The sequence below is a fragment of the Otolemur garnettii genome, unplaced genomic scaffold (assembly GCF_000181295.1).
Source record: "Otolemur garnettii isolate 467f Iridium unplaced genomic scaffold, OtoGar3 scaffold00119, whole genome shotgun sequence".
Lineage (NCBI taxonomy): Eukaryota > Metazoa > Chordata > Mammalia > Primates > Galagidae > Otolemur > Otolemur garnettii.
In genome coordinates, this window is record NW_003852514.1 from 5,956,503 (window position 1) to 5,965,744 (window position 9,242).

General features: G+C 44.5%; 1 protein-coding gene across 1 annotated transcript in view; it reads left to right on the forward strand.

Annotated features, from left to right (window-relative positions):
- The first annotated feature begins 966 nt into the window (after nt 1-966).
- The window catches only part of OGDH (oxoglutarate dehydrogenase), a 90,709-nt gene continuing 82,433 nt past the window's right edge, over nt 967-9,242 (forward strand). Inside the window, exon 1 of the mRNA XM_023517739.1 lies at nt 967-1,104. The gene's annotated coding sequence lies outside the window, so the exon portion shown is untranslated. The remainder of the gene's footprint in view (nt 1,105-9,242) is intronic.

Consider the following 9,242-nt stretch of genomic DNA (forward strand, 5'->3'; position numbering starts at 1 on the left):
CACAAAAGCTTTGAGCCTAAAGTATGATCTCTGTTAAAAAGAGAAAGAAGAAAAATAATGGAGTTACAAATAGCACGAAATAAGGCTTTCTCCTTGCTGTTATGAAGATGGGAAAACTGCCAAGGGACTAAGTTTTTCAATATCTGATTGAATATTATTTATCATATTTTACAAATTCTAAGACAACTTTTTTGCCAAATTTTAACATTTCGAAATAGTGAGAATGTGATAGGTTAATTGGCAACATTGGCTCTCGGGTCAGAGCAACCCAGGTAGGGACCCCATAGTGGCTCTTGTCATCTGTGGAGTGGGGATAGAAACATCTATATCACAGATCATCACACAATCGTGCAGGTGAAGCTTTTGTCAGAAAGCCTGTCTGGGCTCGGCGCCTGTGGCTCAAGTGGCTAAGGCGCCAGCCACATACACCTAAGGTGGCGGGTTCGAATCCCCAGCCCGGCCCCCCAAACAACAATGATGGCAGCAACCAAAAAATGGTCAGGCGTTATGGCGGGCGCCTGTGGTCGCAGCTACTTGGGAGGCGGAGGCAGGAGACTCGCTTGAGCCCAGGAGTTGGAGGTTGCTGTGAGCATGATGCCATGGCACTCTACCCAGGGGGATAACTTGAGGCTCCGTCTCAAAAAAAAAAAAAAAAAAAAAAAAGAAAGAAAGCAAGCCTGTCTGCAAAACAGATGTTCAGTAAGATAGATTTTGTTCAAATTAAGTATTTTTGTGCAGTGATAAATTTCCCATTAACCTTACTATCACTTAATGGGTTCCTACGAGATGTTGGAGACATCCTTTTTTATTTCTGAGACAATTTTATTTTTATAAAAGTAACATAGAAGCCTCCCAAGGTCCACACACGCAGCCGTTCCTCCAGCGCTACAAAAACACTGACTCAAACCTGCAGTGACGTCATACAAGCGCGGTCACGCCCGACGCGGCTCTGTGATTCCACAGCCCCACCCACAGCCAGGGAGGCGGGCCTTCTCCTCTGGGTAGGGCTACGTGCTGACGCCACACGCCGGGGCGGGGCCGAGAGTTTGGTGCCCCGGAGTGGGGTGTCGGCGCCGCATTCGGGTGGAGCTGAGCCGGAGACAGGTAACTTCGCGCTGCCGCTGTGCCCCTCCCGGAGTCAGGAGGCGCGACGCTTGCCGGTTCGGGTTTGGGGGTCGTGGCAGAGGATGTGGCCGCAGCGTCCTTGATGCTCCGGGCACCGCGGTGACAGAGGAGTGGAGCTGGATGGAGCAAGGCTGACGGAGGGTGATGGGAGGGACGAGGCCTGACGGACGGGCATGGAAGCCAATGGTGTAAGAGTGCCCGCCCGGCAGGCGGAGATTGGCGGGTACGGGCGCGCGCCCAGGTCGCGCGGGGCGCGGAGAGGTGTGCCATTGGTTGCGGGTAAACGCTGGGCGGGCTGGACGGCGGATGTGAGGGAGCGGGCGGCGGGGCATCCAGGGTGACCACCAAGGTCGCGCCGGGCGTCACGTGGCAGACTGAGGTCCGACGGTGTCCACCTCGCTCTGGCTGCTTCCTACTCCCCGCCCAAGTGGTCTGCGTCGCTTTGTCTGTAACGCGTCTGCCTGCTTGGGTCGTGTCCTCGCGTTCTGTAGGGAGTGCCCAGCTTCGGCGTAGCCAGACTGGGGACTGCCCGTGCAGGTCACAGCGCTGACCTTGGCGCTGTCCCGGCATCTGCTGCTCAAAGTTGGGTCAAATGGACACCCATTTTCCGTAGAAACAGTGTTAAGGCATTTTTCTCCCTCTCGAAATTGTATGTGACTTGGATGTGAGTTATGTGCTGAGGTTGAGTAGAAAACTTTACCGCAGTGCCCCACCCGGACCCCCGCGTGCTCTACCTGGTGTCTCCACCCCTTTGTCCAAAACATAGAACCAGGGGGACTCTTGGGATTTTCTTATGCCTTGTCTTGTACTTTGAGGTTGATTTCCAGGTATACTTTCCTGAGCAGCTGACCTTTAGAAGGGTGGCTTGGGATTTGAGGGGTTTTTTGCAGGGCAGCTCTAAGTGCCACAGTCAAACCACATTTTGCTGTGTAGACTCACCTGATAGGAAAATACATAACACTTTTGCAGCTTTGAAATTAAGCTGAGGACTGGTTCTTGGGAAGTTGGATAAAGGTTATCGTATCCTTAGTACTTTTCACATTTCAGTTTTTTCCCATAACTGACAGCCTTATTGAGATACAATTCACATACCATACAATTCATTTAAAGTGAACATTTCAGTGGTTTGTAGTATATTCGTAGTTACACAGCCATCACCACAATTCAGTTTTAACCACTAACTTGAATCTCAGAAATACATACTCATACATGTTTTTGTTTAAATTTGAATGCAAAATGTATTACATACCAAATGTTTACCTTATATCTGTATCACAAAGGAACTGCTTTTTTAAATGATACTATTCTTCACCCCATTTGATAAAAATACAGTACCATCTACTTTCCCGGTTTTTAGGGTTTTTTTTTTTTTGTAGAGACAGAGTCTCACTTTATCACCCTCCGTAGAGTGCCCTGACGTCACAGCTCACAGTAACCTCCAACACCTGGGCTTAGGAGATTCTCTTGTCTCAGCCTCCCGAGTAGCTGGGACTACAGGCGCCCACCACAACGCCTGGCTAAAGTTTTTAGGTTTGTTTTTTTTTAGAACAATTTTTATTTTGTTTTTTTATTTTTTTAATTTTTTTGCAGTTTTTGGCTGGGGCTGGGTTAGAACCTGCTACCTCCGGCATATGGGGCTGGCGCCCTACTCCTTGACCCACAGTGTCACCCAGTTTTTAGGTTTTATCCTGAGATAAATATATTATTAAGAAGTGTATTTTGAGAATTATAACAGTTTTAAGAAATTGTACATACAAATTTATTGTATGAAGTCATATTAGTACAGAGAGATCCCATGACCCTTTACCCAGTTTTTTTCTGTAGTAATATTTCGCAAAACTATAGTAAATATCACAACCAGGTACTGTAATTAGTAAAATTCAAGATACTGGACTCAGCGCCTGTGGCTAAGGTGCCAGCCACATACACCTAAGGTGAGGGTTGGAATCCAGCCTGGGCCTGCCAAACAACAATGATGGCTGCAACCAAAAAAAAATTAGCCAGGCGTTGTGGTGGGTACCTTTGGTCCCAGCTACTTGGGAGGCTGAGGCAGGAGACTCGCTTGAGCCCAGGAGTTGGAGGTTGTTGTGAGTTGTGATGCCACGGCACTCTACCCAGGGGATAGCTTGAGGCTCTGTCTCAAAAAAAAAAAAAAAATTCAAGATACAGAATGTTTTCATCACCCCAAGGATCTGTCCTGTTTTCTTTTTAAAGCCACCCCCATGACCCTCTGGCCCCAACCCTCAACTCCTCAAATCTCTTCTCCATTTCCCTAATTTTGATGTGTCAAGAATGCCAAATAGGCTGGGCTCCTGTAGTTTAGTGGTTAGGGTGCCACCTACATGCTTCAGGGGTGATGGGTTCGATCCTGACCTGGGCCTGCTAAACAAACAAAAACAATAGCCTAGCCTTGTGGTAGGGGCCCGTAGTCCCAGCTACTGGGAAGGCCAAAGCAAGGGAATCGCTTGAGCCCAAGAATTTGGGGTTAATGTGAGCTGTGATGTCAAAGCACTGTACAGAGGGTGACAAAGTAAGACTGTCTCAATTAAAAAAAAAAAAAAAAAGAATGCCAAATAGAGGGAATCATACAGCATTTTAGGATTGGCGTTTTCCACTTAGCATGATTCCCTGGAGATTCATACAGGCCTGTTGTGTATATTAGTAGTTTGTTTCTTTTGATTGCATCCAAGCTGTGGATGTACCACAGTTTAACTGTTCATCCACTGAAGGACCTCTGGGCTGTTTCTATTCTTTGGCTATTATTTTGCTTATTGCATTTTTCAATTCTGAAATTCATGTATTTGGTAATTTCCTTTGTTCTGCAGTCTACTTCATCTGATAATAATATAGCCACTTTTATTTGATATTTGCAGGATATTCTTTATCATTTTTCATTCTTTTACTTTCAATCTTATAGCATTACATAAGGTTTTTTTTCCCAGAGATGGCCTAATCTGATATATTATTATATTTGAAGTGACTTTCTTATAAACAAACCTATAATTGGGCCCCATTTTATCCACTTGCCCATCTGTGCCTTCTAATTGGTATTTACATCATTTACATTAAATGTAATTATTGACAGTTTAAGACTTAAGTTTAGGGCTCAGCACCTGTGGCTCAAGTGGCTAAGGCCCCAGCCACATACACCTAAGGTGGCGGGTTCGAATCCACTCTGGGCCCGCCAAACAACAATGATGGCTGCAACCAAAAAAAATAGCCAGGCGTTGTGGCGGGTGCCTGTGGTCCCAGCAACTTGGGAGGCGAAGGCAGGAGACTCACTTGAGCCCAGGAGTTAGAGGTTGCCGTGAGCTATGCCACGGCACTCTACCCAGGGGGACAGCTTGAGGCTCTGTCTCAAAAAAAAAAGACTTAAGTTTTCCAGTTTGTTCTTTTTTTTTTTTTTTTTGGCTGTGTTTTTCATTTTTCTCTTTTTTTTTCGTGACTTCTTGTGGGTTAGATGGACGTATTTTAAAATTTTGTTTTTATTTATATATGGCATAGAAATTAAATTTGATAAATTGCTGGATTTATGATTCTAAATTTTGTATTTTTCTTTTTATAGGTTTTTTTTTTAGTGGATGTCTAGATATTACATTATATAGGTATAACTTAGCAGTTTAGTGATATCATTTAGCAGTTTGAGTGAAGTATAGAAACATTATCTCTCTTAACATCTCTTTGCCCTTCTCCATTTAATTATTCAACTGATTAATTTATTTTTAGAGATGGAGTCTTGCTGTGTTGTCCAGGGAGGAGTGCAGTGGCTACTCACCGCTGTGATTATAGCACCCTGCAGCCTCAAACTTCTGGACTCCAGTGATCCTCCTACCTCATCCTGAGTAGGTGGGACTATAGGAATGCACCACCACGCTCATTTAAATTGTTTTAAATAGCTCCCTATGTACATTTAGAGCTAGATTAGATGTGTTATAATTTTTGCTTCAGCTATCAAGCATAATTTAGGAGCCTTAAGAAGGAAATTATATGTACTCATATACATGTTCCTTCTCTTTTACTTCCTCCATTGATGTTCCTTTATCTTTACTTTTCTGTTTAAAGAACTTCTTCTTTCAGCCATTTGTTTAGGGTAAATCAGCTGGCTACAACTTTTCTTAGTTTTTATTCATCAGAGAATGTCTTGACTCCCCTTTTTAAAAAATTTTAATTTTCTAAGCTAGTCAAGTGAAGCAGTGGGAGTGGAGAAGGAACAAAGGAATTTGTAACTGTTGATTCTCCTTTTATTACTGAAGGATATTATTGCTGGATATATGATTCTAAGTTGACAGTTCTTTTCCTTTGGCACTTTAAAAAATGTTATGCTAGTTCCTCTTGGCCTCCATAGTTTTTCTGATAAGAATTATGATGTTCAAGTGTTTGTTTGTTTTTTTTCCTATCTTATCTTATCTTATATATCATATCTTACATGAATAATGCATCATTTCTCACTAGCTATCGTCAAGGTTTTTTCTTAGTTTATTATGTGTCTTAGTGTTCATTTCTTTGGGTTTATTCCATTTAGAGTTAGCTCATCTTCTTGAATCTGTAAATTATGCCTTTTGCCAAATTTGGGGAAATGTCAGCTATTATTTCTTTGAATACTTTTTCAGCTCTTCCCTCTGTCCTCTAGTTTGCTGATGTCATTAATATTAGATCTTTGTTACAGTTCCACATTTCCCTCATTGTTCCTTGTTCACTTTTTTCTTTTCAGTCTGTTTTCCAGATTGGGTAATTTCTTTTCCTTTTCCTTTTCTTAATGTCAGAATATTACAGGGGTATAAATGTTTTGGTCACATTGTTTGCTTTTGTATATTTTAAGTCAAAGTTACATACGCCCTTTACCCGGAAAGCATGCTATGTACCCACTAGGTATGAATTTATCCATCTCCCTTCCCCTCTTCCACCTACTTGAATTCCATTGAGTTTTGCTTCCATTTGTGGACATAAATGTTAATCAGCTAGTTCCAATTTAGTTTTTGTTTGTTTGTTTGTTTGTTGTTTTGAGACAGAGTCTTACTCAGTCCCCTTGGGGGTTGAGTGCTGTGGCATCATAGTTCACAGCAACTTTTTTTTTTTTTAGAGACAGAGTCTCATTTTCTCACCCTCGTGCTATGATGTCACAGTTCACAGCAACCTCCAACTCCTGGGCTTAGACAATTCTCTTGCCTCAGTGTCCCGAGTAGCTGAGACTATCAGCACCTGCTATAATGCCTGGCTATTTTTTTTTTTCCGGCTATTTTTTTGTTGCAGTTTGGCCGGGGCTGGGTTTGGACCCCCAGCCCTCGGTATATGGGGCTGATGCCCTACCCACTGAGCCACTGGCGCTGCCCCAGCTCACAGCAACTTCAAACTCCTGGGCTCAAGTGATTCTTTTGTCTCAGCCTCCTAAGTAGCTGGGACTACAGGCACTCACCACAACACCAGGCTGTTTTTTTAGAGATGGGATCTTGCTCTTTTTTTTTTTTTTGAGCTGTCACCCTGAGTAGAGTGCTGTGGCATTACAGTTCACATCAAACTCTTGGGCTTAAGCAATTCTCTTGCCTCAGCCTCCCAAGCAACTGGGACTACAAGGGGATCTCCCTCTTGCTGAGGTTGGTCTTGAACTCTTGAGCTCAAGCAATCCAGCCACCTTGGTCTACTTTGCTGAAACTTTTTTTCATTTGTTTCAAGCCTGTACAAGTTACTCATGGAAGCATTTTGATGATGGCTTGTTTGGAATGCTCATCATATAATTCTAACATCTATATCATCTTAGTCTGAGTGTCTGCGTTGGTGACTGGTGAGGGTGTAATAGATTAAATTGTCTTTTTTTCTTTGGGATCATCTCAGTTCTTGGTGTGAGGAGTGATCTTTCATGCCACAAGGACACTTGGGTGTTAAGTTATGAGACTCTTGATCTTACTTAAGTCTCTGAGCAGAGCACAGCAGGCTTCCTCTGACTGCTGGCTGCCTCATTGTTCCTGGGAGGGGTACATTAGGGAGGGGGTCCTGTGCGGTGGACTTAAGAGTTCCCCCTTAGTCATTTGTGATACCACCCTGCCTGGGAAAGAAGAGGGTGCTCCCTCTTTACTGCTGGGTGGAGTTGGAATCCAGGCTTCTCACCTGATCTCCACTGACTGTTGTAGTGGGGGAGGGATGTGGGAAGGGCTCATTATCACTAGGTGTGGATGAAAGTCCCTGGTCTCTATTCTTACATCACCTGAATGGGATGAGGGTGGGGCTGCAGTGTTTTCTGAGGAGTCTGGCTACAGGAAAACATGTGGCTCAGGGAGCAGGGCGCCAGCCCCGGGTTCGAATCTGGCCCGGCCAAGCTGCAACAAAAAATAGCCAGACGTTGTGGCAGGTGCCTGTAGTCCCAGTACTCTGGAGGCTGAGGGAAGAGAATCGCCTAAGCCCGAGAGCTGGAGGTTGCTGAGCTGTGAAGCCATGGCACTCTACTGAGAGCGATAAAGTAAGACACTGTCTCTAAAAAATAAATGATGATGTTTTGGGCAGCACCTGTGGCTCAAAGGAGTAGGGCGCTGACCCCATATGCCAGATGTGGCAGGTTCAAACCCAGCCCCTGGCCAAAAACTGCAAAAAAAAAAGTTTCCTTCGTACTGTTCATTTCATCCTTTGGCTAGAGAGTGAGTTTTTGTGCCCTATCTGTTGGTATTTCTAGGTTGCAGGCTTCTCTGGTACCTAGTCTGGGACATACAAAGCAAAAAAGAAACTGAGAACTCAATGGTTTTTCTTTGGGTTCTGAGGTCCCTAGCCAGTCTGCTTCCTTCTGTCCACCTTTCAAAGTTATCTTCTGTTTTATTTTGTTTTAAATGTAATGTCTTATGTGTTTAGCTAAATTTAGCAGGAACCAGAAGTCCTATATGAAGTATGTGCTTTAAGAACATGCTGAGAGGCTCGGCGCCTATAGCTCAACTGGCTAAGGCGCCAGCCACGTACACCTAAGGTGGCGGGTTCGAATCTCCAGCCCGGACCCGCCAAACAACAATGACGGCTGCAACCAAAAAATAGCCAGGCGTTGTGGCGGGCGCCTGTGGTCCCAGCTGCTTGGGAGGCGGAGGCAGGAGACTCGCTTGAGCCCAGGAGTTGGAGGTTGCTGTGAGCTGTGATGCCACGGCACTCTACCCAGGGGGACAGCTTGAGGCTCTGTCTCAAAAAAAAAAAAAAAAAAGAACATGCTGAGAAATTGTCTTGCTTTCCATAAAGATTTGGTAATTTACAGTCCTTATCAACACCTTTAAAAAGTGCCTATTTCAGCAGTGCCCATAGCTCAGTGGGTAGGGCGCTGGCCACATACACCTAGGCTGGCCGGTTCGAACCTGGCCCAGACCAGCTAAAACAACAATGGCAACTGCTAGGCATTGCAAAAAAAATAGCTAGGCATTGTGGTGGGCTCCTGTAGCCCCAGCTACTGGGGAGACTGAGGCAAGAGAATCACATAAGCTCAAGAATTTGAGGTTGCTGAGCTGTGATGCCACAGCACTGTACCAAGGTTGACATAGTGAAACTCTGTCTCCAAAGAAAAGAAGTGTCCATTTCCCAACACCCTCACTAGTCAAGTTGTTCCTACCAGTGCAGTCATGAGTACCTCAGGGAAGGAGCAGTCTTCATAATGAAACTTACTTTGAGATGTGACCTCAGAGGTGTCAGTCCCTCCCACAGGTGAAGGCTCTTGACTGGTGAGCTAAGTGGGCTTTTGTGCTAAGTGAGGAGATAGCCTACTGATGTTTCAGAAGGTTAACTGTGACTGCCACTCCAGATTGGCTAATGTTTAGGTTGTCTAGAAAACTTGAACTTTTTAGAGACAGCACTACTTTTTCTCTTGGTACATTGTAATTCTTTAGTCATTAATCAAAATACTTGTAGGTTTGCAAAGTGCTTTCATATTTGTTTTGTAGTTGAATTGGGAGTAACTGCTTATCTTCACTTTGTGGCCCAGGAAGCTGAGTGCAGATTTTGTGGTGTACCTAAGTTTCAACACTGAGTTGCTATCTCACTGCCTCGGGGCCTGCAGGATCAGCAGTTGCTTCCATCTAACAATGACAGAATGCCTTTACAGTTTAAAAGTAATCTTCACGGCTCAGCGCCTGTGGCTCAACCAGCTAAGGCGCCAGCCA